Genomic DNA, 15,261 nt, shown 5'->3' on the forward strand with positions numbered 1-15,261 from the left:
CGACACACTGAATTTCCACCCAAACTGCATTGTTCTTGGTACAATATGTTCTAATTAAGTTTCAATTAGTAACATATCTACGACTAAAGTTTTCAGCAAGAGGTAACATACTACGTTGGATCTTACTGTTGTGATGTTGGTTTAGCGTAATGGGTAGCGTCACTGTCCTGTATAGTGTTGTTTGTGGTGGCGGTGGTTGACGTCTTGATACTTCAAATTTCTCTTCATTGACATTCGGGTTTTTATTAGGTTCTGATACTTTATTGTTAGTTTAATACAAGTACATACTATAATATTCGATGTTATGTAACTATAAGTTCACCTTTTCTTGAGGGTTGACTTAGTTCGATTGGCTTAATCTACAGGACAGGTTGCGCTACTTGTATAAAGATTTTTGCTCCTTTTTCTTTTACGCTTCGTAATACACATGTTGCAAAGATTCTACTACTGGGTAGGAACAGTGATCAAGTAAGACTGACCTTGGGGAATTAAGAAAATGTGGGAATTGTGAAATAATGTTTATTTTATGCGGAGAAGTATTCGAAATTTGCACCGCACTGTTTGTAATGGAACTTTTATAAGCCTATGTCCTTAGTGACTGGACATGGTACTTTCCTTTTCGTGGACGATGGAGGAAATGTGCGTTTTAATGGAGATAAAGTGGGAATTTTAAGCGAGCCCGTTGAGTAAACAGTGCGATTTACGAACTAGAAACATCCCTCAACTGCCGCTGGAGTGCGTTGCGGCCCACGTACCGTTTGCACAAGTTGCATCGTTCCTGGCACGCTCAACGTTAACGTTCGACAGCACGGTCCGTGTGCCGACGGCTTTAGCTCGCCCGCGGCCCGCACGTCCTGCACACGTGAAGCCTGGCGCGCAATATCTGGCCCTAGTCTAAACACTGTACTAAAGTGCCACAATGGACGGTATACGGAAACAGGCACGCCTTAGCATATGCAGCAAGCTTAATTTTTGCTCCTGAGAACAGTACCGTTAGTGAATTTAGAGAGGTTACAATTATTTGGGATGTTGAGCGGACTGCAGATAGTGAAAAACAGTGTCGTGCCACAATCCTATGAAATCTCGGACTTTTGGATTCAAGCAAGTTCTCAGTCACAACGTTTGGACGCCAACTCCATGTTGCTCGAAGCCTGCCTCAGGTAGACACCGATCTACGTCACTTAGCTCAGCTGGGGAGTTACTCAGATGTGTGTGCATTAAGATGCTGCAACTGATTCCTACCTGTTAGTTTTCACTCCTGGTACTTGGACACTGACTTACGTTGTGCCAACAGCCGAATCCCTAGCATTTCCAAATGCTTAGAAATAGCCTTTAGCGCAGCAGTTTAGGCTGAATGCTGAATGTAGTTAACGAGCGTTATTAGGACCCTTGAATTTCTTCAGTCTCCTACAAGCATTCTTCTTAAGACCCAAAATCCGTACCTCTTTTAGTTGCCCTGTGACAGTTACTGATAGTCATTCGGGTAAACACCGCCGTCAATGGACATTTGTGTTTCTGCAAATGCGCGTAAACGCTCTGAAATTGCAGTCTGACTTAAACCTCAATTTAAATAGTCATGCTTTCTGTGTGCTATGACAGACCGTGATATAGGTAAAGAATTCCAGCTGACAGCAGTGGTCTAGGCTTTATGAACTCTGAGAAAGATAGGTAATTCATTCATTACTGGCCATTAAAATTGCTACACCACGAAATTGACGTGCTACAGAGGCAAAATTTAAGCGACAGGGAGAAGATGCTGTGATATGCGAAGGATTAGCTTTTCAGAGCATTCACACAAGGTTGGCGCCCGTGATGACACCTACGACTTGCTAACATGAGGAAAGTTTCCAACCAGTTTCTCATATACAAACAGCGGTTCAGTGGAGTTGTCTGGTGAAATGTTGTTGTGATGCCTCGTGTAAGGAGAAGAAAAGCGTACCATCGCGTTTCCAACTTTGTTAAGGGTCGGATTGTAGCCTATCGCGATTGCGGTTTATCGTATTGCGACATTGCTGCTCGCGTTGGTCGACATCCAATGACCGTTAGCAGAATATGGAATCGGTGGGTACAGGAGGATAATACGGAACGAAGTGCTAAATCCCAACGGTCTTGTTTCACTAGCAGTCGAGATGACAGGCATAGTATCCGCTCATGGATGTAACGGATCGTGCAGCCACGTCTCGATCCCTGAGTCAACAGATGGGGACGTTTGCAAGACAACAACCATCTGCACGAACAGTTCGACGACATTTGCAGCAGCATGGACTATCAGCTCGGAGACCATGGCTGAGGTTACCCTTGAGCCTGCATCACAGACAGGAACGCCTGCGATGGTGTACTCAACGACGAACCCGGCGTGATGGTATGGGGTGCCATTGGTTACACGTCTCGGTCACCTCTTATTCGCATTGACGGCACTTTGAACAGTGGACGTTACGTTTCAGATGCGTTACGACCCGTGGCTCCATTCGATCCCTGCGAAAGCCTGCATTTCAGTAGGATAATGCACGACCGCATGTTGCAGGTCTTGTACGGGTCTTTGTGGGTACAGAAAATGTTACACTGCTGCCCTGGCCAACACATTCTCCACACCTCTCACCAATTGAAAACTTCTGGTCAATGGTGGGCGAGCAACTGGCTTTTCACAATACGCGAGTCACTACTCTTAATTAACAGTGGTACCGTGTTTAAGCAGCATAGGCTGCTGTACCTCTTCACGCCATCCAAGCTGTGTTTGACTCAATGCCCAGGCGTGTCAAGGCAGTTATTATGGCCAGGGGTGGTTGTTCTGGATACTGATTTCTCAGGATCTATGTACCCAAATTGCGTGAAAATGTAATCACACGTCAGTTCTAGTAAAATATATTTGTCCAATGAATACCCGTTTATCATTGCATTTCTTCTTGGTGTAAAGATTTTATGGCCAGTAGTGTACATACTCATCCCGACGGCATGACTGCATGACGGCATGACGGCTTTCAGGCTCAGTAGAAGGAGCACTGGCGCTCCGGTGAGAACAGACGGAGCGATAAGAGCAGCGGAATAAAGGAAAGTTCCGGACGACGGAAGACGCGGTCAGGGCAGCCTCTTCACGACTGCATTACGACGCCGTGATTCCATAATTGGGCGACCGACAAGGAACTTCCGACTTACGTCTGGCACCTCATTGCCCGTAGTAGAATTGTCTTCAGTGATGAGGGCTACATAGCTTTGAACCCCGACGATCAGCGAAGACGCTTCTCGAGAGTCCCCATACAGCGGTATGATACCAACCTATCCCATACGGCTTGACAATCAAGAATGATTGGCTGAGATGCCATTTCTTTTCACAGCAGGACAGCTTTGGTACGACCACCTTATAGTTCAGAGGAACGTCGACGATGTATTAGACACTGTTTTGTTGCCTTCATAGCAGCCAATCGTAGGCTTACATGTCAGGGAGATAGCGCATGCCCGCACATGGCGAGGTTGCAACTTTTTGCCTTAGTGTTTGCCCGACTATACGTGGTCCAGCAGCGTCCCTTGATTTCTCCCCAATGAGAACCTTCAGAACATTATAGGTAGGACCAGCCAACCATCTCGGAATTTTGACCACCTAACGCTGTAATTGAACACTGTTTCGAACTATATCCCTGAGATGGACATCAAACAACTCCATCAATCAATGGAAAACCAAACCACTGCATGTAGAAGAGCCAGAGATGAACCAGCGTGTTACTTACTTGCTCAATTTCTGAAGTATTTTCTGTTGCATATATCGTAAATTTTTTGTGAAACTGCCATCATTTGCTCGTCTATACATTTACATCACACCTACTGCTTTCCGCCCCATTTGAATGTTTCCTTAATGATGCATCGTCTTTTTTTCTTTCTTGTCTTACAGTGTATTTCAAAATTGTGGCTGCTTTCAGTCAACTGCTATTGACCTCCGTGTGTCGTAAATACGGTTTCTGCTCCGTGTCAGCTTCTCTGTCTGCCACCTCTTGAGTATGGTCTGATGACGGTCTAAAACAGATTGAAACCGCTAACCGTTTTCAAATAAGTGTGTTTAAGCAATCGAGACTGCTTTTAAATTTTTATTAAATATTGGCTTATACAGCCGTAAGATGTTTTATACACCCGTAAGATGTTTTCCCGTAGGTCATCAAAGGGAGAAGCGATTGCACTCATGAATGTAGATTCGCTTGAACTTCAATTTCATGCTGCTGTCCATGGTGCAATGCTTCAATCAGAGGAAATTTGTAAGTGGCCATTGATATATTTTTGCGAGAACAGTCGGCAGTAACGTCCACCAAAGAAAAAGGATACAGTGAAACACGGTAAGTGTAAAATAGCGAATGTTATTGGTAAGTGTTTCTCACGTGGAAGTGTAGGGCACACGTCCAGGGATTTATGAAATAATATTAAGAGAAAAACATGTGCCAAATTAGGGTACTTAGTGTGAGACTGCCTTCTTGTGAAAAGTCAGCTAGACAGTTGCGAAAGTTGCTATTTCTGAGGACGCAGAGCTCCTTGCAAGAAAGCGAAGCTAATTGTGGATTTCCCACGACATGGAACAGCGAGCATGGTTAGAGAATGGCTTCATCTAAGAAAAATTAGAAGCAGGGAAACGACTGATAAGCAGAGCATTACAGTTACCTTATATTAAGAAAAGTGAAAAGTATATTGCGAAAGTAAAAAAGGAGTTTGTAGAACTGATTTGCCCACAGAGTAGAGAAAGTTCTTCTAAATTGCTTGTAGAGAATGGAGCATAGATTAGCTTGTTTAATTTGAAGTATCTGCGAAGCCAGGTCGAATATACACCTGAAGAAGGTATAAAAACTAATCGTATTGGAAGTCCACTCATTCATGTCAATGGAACGGCAGTTTTAGACCACGGGAAATATCAGGAATTATGATTGAAACGTAAGTTTCATCTGATAGGAGCGGCATTGGATATTCGATATGCCAGTTTAGTTTGTTAAGATTTACTTATGCAGCAGAGTGTAGTATCTGATTAAGGCAAGCAAATGCCTTGGAACGAGAGCTGGCCCGTGAATTTGTGTAATGGGATAAAAGTGCTGGGCGAAGGCACACTGAAGGAGCGTATTAGTAAGCCACAACCAGATTTTGAAATTGCAAAGTGCGATACAGTACAGTTTATTGTTCTCTGAATCTTTCGGAGACGATAGCAAACGAAAGTAAGACAAAGAAATGGCGAAGTAAAAGAAGCACCGATAAACAGACGGGTCACCGACGAGAAAAATGAGGCACAGAGCCTAATACATGCCAACTGGCTAAAATAAAAATATTCCCTAGTGAGGATAGGTTCTTTAGTCTAAAGGTTACATTTTGTAGCCTGACAGAAGGCATTGTGAAAGAAGGGTTGCTGGTAGATCTGTACATATGAGAGGCACTGGTGAGAGTACTAAAGAACTCTTGTTTAGTTATTGCATTAAATATGTGAGAGGAGGCGGTTTCTATGGAAGTGCCTTGTGTTAAGGTGGAATACGTTTCGCAATTTAGCACAAGTTCGAAGCAGACTGTACGCAAGGTAGGAAAGATTTCGAATGAGGAGCAATCGAGACTAATTTTATTAAAAGAGAATTTATAATTAGAAAACTCAAATGCCTTAGAAAACCAGTCCATAACGAAGGTGTGTTTTTCGTATAAAACACTATGTGATCAAGCGTATTCGGACACCTGGCTCAAGATGACCTACAAGATCGTGGCGCACTCCATCGGTAATGCTGGATTTCAGTATGGTGTTGGTCCACCCTTAGCCTTGATGACAACTTCCATTCTAACAGGCATACGTTCAATCAGGTGCTGGAAGGTTTCTTGGGGAATGGCAGGCCATTCTTCACGGAGTGATGCACTGAGAAGAGGTATCGATGTCGGTCGGTGAGGCCTGGTGCTAAGTCCGTGTTCCAAAACATGCCACACGTGGTCTATACAATTCAGGTCTGGACTCTATGCAAGCCCGTGAATTACAGGGATGTTATTGTCGTGTAACAACTCCGCCACAGGCCGTTCGTTATTGTGTAGAAAGATGCAGTCGCCATTCCCGAACATCTCTTCAGCAGTGAGAAGCAGGAAGGTGGTTAAAACATCAATTTAGGCCTGTGCTGTGTTAGTGCCACGCAAAACAAGGGGTGTAAGCCCCCTCCATGAAAAACACGACCACACCATAACACCACCGCCTGTGAATTTTACTGTAGGCACTAAACACGCTGGCACGGTGCTACAAATTTAAAATCAAATTACTGATTGATTTACCTGAAAATGAGCAGTGACAGTTGCTTAAGTGCATCACTGAACAAGTCACTGTAATCCAATCATCCTGGAGAAGTTTCAGTCATACGTTAGCTCTCCTTGTACATAACGATGAGATGATGGTCAGAAACATGGAACAGCTCGGTAGATGACTGAGTATGCTAGTACTACAGATGAGAATATACGTGACTTAGGTGTTATTACTATTGTTGATAAACGGTTAATACAATTGTTATCGATGTACACTTACTTAGAAATGGAATAGGAGATATCAGTTTCTTATACAGTATATGAGCAGAAAGGAACATTGGAACTTCATATCGTTTATCTAGTGCAAGTAGTTAAATACTTGCGTGTAGCTCGCGATGTCATTTAGTGCAGGAAATTCCCAACTGCCCTTACAGAACAGTACGTAGTCTATTTATTATGCATAACTGATGTTGATGCCTTTATGTCTAGCCATATCTTAAGTTCTGTATGAATATTCCTTTGTTATCAAATGAACTGTTTAATTTGTACGGAGTAATACCCATACCTTCCTAAATCGACGTAAGTAAAAATTTACTCTTGTCCTTACAACCATAGAAACATTATTAGCGAGCTGACAAATCCAAACGGCGTTACGCAACACTGAGTAACAAACATATGTCTTGTAAAGAGGTAGATTGTGTTCGCAATAGTTATAAACATTAGTTTGTTGTATTGTCCATATATGGTGATTAAACATGCCAAGCTTGGATGTTGCAACCAGTAAGAAAAATTCCCAAGGATTGTAAAAACAAATGTGGGAAATTAAATGATATTACACATCCAAACCAAATTTACAAATTTGGAAATTCGCACAAACGTATTCATGTGACATACAAACTTAGGCTCGGTGTCACTTGAAGGAAAATAGATCAAGTTTTGACTGTTTGGTAAAATATCTGGGATTTTCTAAGTGTGCACTTCCCACGTCGTAAGTGAAGGGGCCGAGTTACGCCAGCTGCGAGACCCCAAGCATCTGACACTTCTTGATGTGATCTTTTCTGAAACATCAAGGGTATCTCATTTATTCCACCCTTACCACCTTATCTATCAGAGATCAGAGCTAGAATCTACCTCACAACTGAACAAGTTACGCCTGACGTGCTACAGCGACTTTGGAAGACAATCGACTGCAGGTGAAATGATTGCCGCGTAACCAATGCTGGTCACTTTTGACGTGTTTAGGTATAGGGTAAAACTTCATTTATTTCGCTATAAAGTGGCACCAAAATCATGTCTGTTGGTTAAATGAATAAATCAACATGACTTTCTGAAGTTGTAAAGTCCTTTTTAATAAACTTTATGGTTCAAATGGCTCTGAGTCTATGGAACTCAACTGCTGTGGTCATTAGTTCCCTAGAACTTAGAACTACTTAAACCTAACTAACCTAAGGACATCACACACATCCATGCCCGAGGCAGGATTCGAACCTGCGACCGTAGCAGTCGTACGGTTCCGGACTGCGCGCCTAGAACCGTGAGACCACCGCGGCCGGCGATAAACTTTATGTTTTGACCCCACTGAGATAGGACCAACGGTTATTCATTGCTCTGAGAAAAGAAGATTCGAAAATTTTCCGTCTAGACAAGAGGCCGACAGGTTTATTAGCCAAAGGTGCGGAGAAACTGTCACTTTATGGCAAATGTAAGGAATGTGGGACACCGTTGTACATAAAGTCAATGCAAGTAATAATAATTATTGTGGCTGACAGATTTCAACATGGAGAAGGAGTGTTGTATAATAAACAAGAAAGAGAGGAACAGTTCTGAGCTTAAGTGAGATATACTGATGAAACACGAAATACAACATTCAGTTGACCTTGAATTATCGGGCCACCAAATAGCAGAATAAGAAAAAAAAATGCTTTCCAAGAGCAGCATAGTTCCTCAGAAATATTTTGATATCATTGTTTGTTCTGCTCTTACCTAGGAGTTCTAATACATACCCTTACGGTTAAGCGTTTCTATGCAGATACTGCAAAGGTATTACAGACTGTTTTGCGTATGTACGGAAAGACATGGGCAGTGTAAGTGTAAGGACGACTCTAGTAAACACATGGGAGAGATCGAGATGACAGACATTCGTAGTAGAAGGCCCCTTTGTCCAAGCAGAGGAAGTACTGAAGAGCCTGATAACAGCTCCTTTACATTTGGACACTGTGAGGCAAGAGGTATGTTACGTATGGCAACTCGATGTGAAACCAGTCATAAGGGAAGATAGTGCAAAACTCCCTAAGTACATCAGAAATTTCTGTTTTGAATCCAATAGGGGAAAAACTATACAAGAATATTGTAAAGAGATGTGTCCTTTATCAAATTTATTATTATAATAGAGACTGGAAATTCTCTGTATAACTGTGTACTATACACGTACAAGTAATGTGAAGAAAAACTAACCAAAATATGCTAATGTGTATATTTACATGTAAGATGAAAAAACTGGAGCCCACAACTTTTTCTTCTTGTGTATACTCTGATGAGCCAGAACATTATGACACTGCCCACCGTGAGGTTGTATGCTCCCTGGTGGCGGTGAGGGCAAGTGATGCCGTAATAGACGAATGGGGAATCATTCTATCGACGATAAATGGCCCAGATGTGGAAATCCGCCGACTCAAAGCCAGGCTGTTAAGGAGCAGTGGGCTGCGTGTGATTAGCCGAGCGGTGTAAGGCGAAGCAGTCATGGACTGTGCGGCTGGTCCCGGTGGAGGTTATAGTCCTCCCTCGAGAATGGGTGTGTGTGTTTGTCCTTAGGCTAATTTAGGTTAAATAGTATGTAAGCTTAGGAACTGATGTCCTTAGCATTCAAGTCTCATAAGATTTCACACACATTTGACCAACAAGGCGCAGTGCCTGGAAGAGTTTACCCAGGACAAGGCGAAGCTGGTCTGCTGTTCGCTTGCTACTGTCATGAGCATCTGTGGGAAGTGGCTGAAGAATGCTGAAACCACGAGCAGGCGACAAGAAGTTGGACGCCCGTACCTCAACACAGAACACGGGGATCAGAGACTTTCCTACGCTTTAAAGCAGGAGGCAGGGCCATCTGTGGCAGATCTGATGACAGAGTAAAGAGCTGGCAGAGTCACAAGTGTTTTGGAACAAACAGTTCAGCTCACAGTATTGAATATGGTGTTCCGCATAGTAGGATCCCTACATTTTCCTGTAGTGACCCAGTTATAATTACAGTGGGCACGGATTCATCGAGACTGGAGTCTCCTGGTCGGATAAATGCCTAAGCAAGGTCGATGGTCGTCCAGATACACTGTCATCCCGGCGAAAGACTTCTGGGAATATGCAGCGCGTCATGGACGCAGTCTGGTGGGAACAGTATTATGTCACGGCCGACACCCATCAGGGCTTCCACGGGATCTGCGGTAGTAATCAAAGGCATCGTGACAATTGTGGACCTGAACCTTATTACCCCCTACGTTCGATATCTTCTCCAACAGTGGTGGTATCTTCCAGCAGGATAACTGTCCGTGTCAAAGGGCCAGAATCATGACCAATGGTTTCAGCAGCATAATAGTGAACTCACGATGATGTCTTGGTCATCAGATTCGATGAAACACAACTGGGACTTTACTGGGCGCCGGCTGCGCGCCTACAAACCATGTCACAAACCTCTGGAAACATATTAGGTGCTTGCCGACTCTATGGAATGCAGGCTCATAGTAAATTCCGTTTCCGAGATGGACCAACACGCTTTTATGTAGGTGGTCATCAATGTACCTATCTGTACTGTGGAAAAATTTTCTTTTGACCTATGAATTGTATGGATGTTTCGATGTGTAAACAAATGCACTGAAAAATGAAACAATATTTTACTCTAGTGTTTACGTGTACTTGCGAAGGTGAAGTGAAAGATGACCTCCACATGGTGCAAAATCCTAAAGAGATTTAAGTGACTGTCCAAGAATCTATACAGTTTAATTTTTAGGATTAAGATCATTTAACGACAAAGGAAGCTAGAGTGCAAATTTGTGACCATCAACAATTTCTCCCACGGTGAGAGATGTCGTGAACTGACGACTTGTAATCTTGTACATTGTTAAGCTTAAGGCCCTTGGAAGCTAGCGACGGCACTTCCGCTAAAAGCAGGGAAAAATGATAGGTTTTAGATTACAAGAGGTAAACAGTAACGGCAGAAGCCGTTACCGAGCAGCTATACAAGCGTTTCACTTCAGAGGATTAACTGGTAACTTCATACACTGAATAGACAAAGTTGTACGGTGTCACAGTCGACAAGGTTTTCCCAGTCTGTGTTCCGTGGGACACTGTTATAGCGTGGAAAGTGAGTAAGTGCTCCATGAGAAACTAGTACTAACATAACGCTTATTATTGGTTTACAATTTCATTATTATTTCTCTGTTGTTAATTGTGATTTAAAATTGAAGCAGTCACTGAATAAAGTCAGTAACTTTTTCTTTAAAATTTTATTTGTATCCGGTATAAAGTATATGTTCCAACAAAGTACCAGGATTCTCAATGATTTTCGTCAGGGAAAAAGTTTCGGAACCGCTGTAGTAGACAACAGCCACAACTAGGTACGACTTAGCATAGGCAGCAAGCTAGATACTTGTCACTGAGAATAGCAACATCAGTGGATCCATACAGGTTACACGGAGATGGGAAATGAGTGAAACTGCTGAAAGAGCGGTCCTCATGCACGAAAGGCCTCACGGCAAAACAAAGAGACGTAAAATACTATTTAACATCTCATGATCAGGGATCACAGCCAAAGAGATATTTTTAAAGGACATCATTTTCGCCATTAATGCTAGAAATTATTTGTTTCACAACTGCAATGTCTGAATTTCGGCTGTTATCAAGTGGTACCGCAAAAGCTAAGAAAATACAAAAGTTAAGCACAGGTTGTACATACAGGATTGCGCAAACATGCGGCGTAGACAGTAGTACATAGCAACATCGCGAAAATAATACATCACTTATATTTTGCTTCAGCACTGTCAGACTTAAGAATCGTCCTATATATATGCATGTCACCGTGAAAATTAAGCCCGTCCACTCTAAAAATACAGTGACGTCAAACGAGTGCCGAGTTCTGTATATCGTGAAATGATGTATGTACGTGAAGTGTCACCAGCGTTAACATTACACATATAAATCCCTATAATTTCATCTTCTAACACACTGTTTCCATGTGAGCTGTCGTTGGCGAGAAAATATATCCACAAGTCATAATGTCTGTGCACTTATGAGAGTTAGTGCATAACAGCGTAACAATAGTAAGCTTCGCATCATAACGTCATTTTACATCTGATGACAACATGCAGCTTTCAATGTGATGACATTGTCGTGAGGTACAAGGGGACAGAAAAGTGAGATTTACTTATAATAGGTAAGTTATCAAATGAATTCATCTCTATCTGTGTTGAATCTATCCGTTAACATAAGTTACGAACAAAGAACGAAATCTAAAGAAACACCTTGAAATATACTATACATAGCACCAAAAAACTGCAATATTCTGAAGTAACCTAGATAAAAATAAATGCAATAAATTATAATGAGACAGTAATTTCAAATACTATCAATAGACGAGGTGAATCGCATAAGGCATGTTGGACTTAATCCATTCACAAGTGGTCTGTTTCTTCTTTACGTTGTTAAGTTTCGTATTCTGCATTACAGATACAGATACACATACATACAAATTTTTACTGTAAGGTATTCAGTTATTCACAGCTCCCTTAAATGGCTTAATGAGCCCCATATGAATAATCGAAGCTTTTTTTTTTTCTTTTCTCGAGTCTGTACCGTAACACTGTCAGGTGATGATGTCATTTCTACCTGTTGGTAAGGTCCATGGTATCGAGTCAGGAATTTCTTTGTTTTGCACTTGAATGTATATCGATTCGTCACCAGTACCCATTGGCCAATTCTCTGTTGTGGCAGCCTCCATATGAATAGTTCTATCTACTCATAATGATTTCGTATTTGGGCGTTTCACTTACTGCCAAATGTCTCGCAACCTTCTCTTGAAAATTTTCTCCGTTTCAGCGTCACATACGAATTTAATTTTATCACTTAAAACTCAAAGTCATATTACCCCGTACAGCGATAGATCAGTGGTTGTGGACATTCTTGACCTTAATGCACAGGTCACATCACTTAGGTAACCATAAAGGTTGTGATTACTATTGGCATAATACCTCAGCACGTTCGAAATAGTGCGATGAACTCTCTCTGTTCTCTCTCAAGCTTGAGGGTGACTGTGTCTTTTCGACAGCTTATGAATGCGAAACAGTCGACACAATTGCTTCATCAGATCCAACATAAAATTACTGGCCTGATTTGTGATTAGGTTATCTGGAACGCCACACGTAAGCAGCTAGTTATTCACCATTGCTTTGGTAATTGTCCTAATTTTTAGGCGCGATATTGCAGGCATCACAATATATCATCGAGAATGCTCATTTTTGTCGATATGTGCTTATTTCCTGATGGCGTCCTATGAACGGTACTAAAGTATCTAATCAAGTCATGTCATTTGAAATTGTTGAGATGCTTCTGGTAATAAAATTTGTTGGTGGCAAAGATCACCACGTTTCGTGCCTTCAATCCTGACATTGAACGCTGGCCAGAATACATCACCCAGCTCGAGGCACACTTCTAGCATCAACATACCAGGTACAGAGCGGCTTGCTTTTTTCATTGCCAACGCGGGTGTTCTGTTGCACCGTGTGCTCGTGAAATTGTTTCCTACCACCCGCCCGGAAACTAAAACTTACGACGAAGTGATTGACGCTTTGAACTCCCACTTCTGTGATAGTGTAAATGTGCTAGCTGCTCGCTACAAATTCTTTCGTCTCCGGCGTCGCCCTACGTCTACGTCTACATGATTACTCTGTAATTCACATTTAAGTGCTCGGCAGAGGGTTCAACGAAACACAATCATACTATCTGTCTACCATTCCACTCCCGAACAGCGCGCGGGAAAAACGAACACCTAAACTTTTCTGTTCGAGCTCTGATTTTTCTTATTTTATTTTGATGATCATTCCTACCTATGTAGGATGCGCTCAAGAGAATATTTTCGCATTCGGAAAAGGAATATATCCCGCCGCGACGAAAAACGTCGTTGCTTTAATAACTTCCATCCCAACTCGCGTATCACATCTGCCACACTCTCTCCCCTAATACGTAATAATACAAAACGAGCTGCCCTTTTTTTGCACCCTTTTGATGTCGTCCGTCAGTCCCACCTGGTAAGGATCCCACACCGCGCACCAATATTCTGACAGAGGACGAACGAGTGTAGTGTAAGCTGCCTTTTTAGTAAACTTGTTGCATCTTCTAAGTGTCCTGCCAGTGAAACGCAACCTTTGTCTTACCATCCCCACAATTTTATCTATGTGGTCTTTCCAACTGAAGTTGTTCGTAATTTTAACACCCAGGTACTTAGTTGAATCGACAGCCTAGAGTTGTACTATTTATCGAGTAATCGAATTCCAACGGATTTCTAATGGAACTCATGGGGATCACCTCACACTTATCGTTATTTATCGTCAACTGCCACCTGCCACACCATTCAGCAATATTTTCTAAATCGCTTTGCAACTGATACTGGTCTTCGGATGACCTTACTAGACGGTAAATTACAGCATCATCTGCGAACAATCTAAGAGAACTGCTCAAACTGTCACCCAGGTCATTTATACAGATCAGGAACAGCAGAGGTTCCAGGACGGTTCCCTGGGGAACACCTGATATCACTTCAGTTTTACTCGATGATTTGCCGTCTATTACTACTCAGTTAAGTAGCGGACCTTCAGGGACTAATATCAGATTGTGACATTAATTGCTCATGTGGACGCTCAAATGCAGATATGATGATTAGATACGGTATTGCACAGAATGTGACGGATCACCTCAACCGTGAACAAATCCTCACATTTAAAAACCGGTCTTTGCAGGAGGTAGTGGACTTGCTAGGCGGACAAGATACATTAGACATGATACTTCCGCGTTCGAAGTGACTCCAGGTGTGTGTACTGCTAGCGTGGCACAACAGGTGCCCTTCCGCCCGGCCCCTGCACAGCTCGCCGCACCGCGCCGCCCGAAAATGGTTCAAAATGCTCTGAGTACTATGGGACTTAACTGCTGTGGTCATCAGTCCCCTAGAACTTACAACTACATAAACCTAACTAACCTAAGGACATCACACACATCCATGCCCGAGGCAGGATTCGAACCTGCGACCTTAGCGGCCGCGCTGTTCCAGACTGTAGCGCCTAGAACCGCACGGTCACTCCGGCCGGCAGCGCCGCTCGCGCTTTCGTTAACATGGTTCAAACTAGGCAACCCCTAAGATACTAAAATCATGTCCGTACTGCTTTCGTGCCCACCCACGGGACAGTTGCTCATCCCGTCAAGCACAATGTTATTTTTGTAATATTAAAGGACATGTGCAAGCTGTGTGTAGTAAGACAAATTCTACTTCACAACTTGTCCCCTGTTCGCGTGACTCTCGTGGGCGTCACCACAACGGACACCACCGTGACCATATTAACATCAGAATATCGATGTTAATGCCATTTATTCCAAGCCTTCTGCTTCACATGCTTCCAAAGCTCGTCGTGTGATTCAAGTTTTGCCAGACACTTCCTCCCGCATTCAGTGCGACGCGTGGAAACTTTTTGTTACTTAGAACATTTGTGGGCGTACTGTTCGCTTGCAGCTGGTCACTGGTGCGTCAGATTCTTTACTGAACAAATCAATGTATAACTTCGTTGTGGTTGGCAGGAGAGCAATCACCGTGTCACTAGAGGAGGCTGATAGGCATGCGATTTAGCTCACGGAGGCTGGCGTGAGGTCTGGAACAGGACAAGGAAATTAGAATTTAGAAACAACGGACGTAGCTGGTGGTATACTTAACTTTAATCCATTAATGACGAACGTTGGGCTTGACGGTACATGATTCACAATATCAATAGTACGGATACTGGCGCCTTGCTA

The sequence above is a fragment of the Schistocerca gregaria genome, chromosome 1 (assembly GCF_023897955.1).
Source record: "Schistocerca gregaria isolate iqSchGreg1 chromosome 1, iqSchGreg1.2, whole genome shotgun sequence".
NCBI classification, from domain to species: Eukaryota; Metazoa; Arthropoda; class Insecta; order Orthoptera; family Acrididae; genus Schistocerca; species Schistocerca gregaria.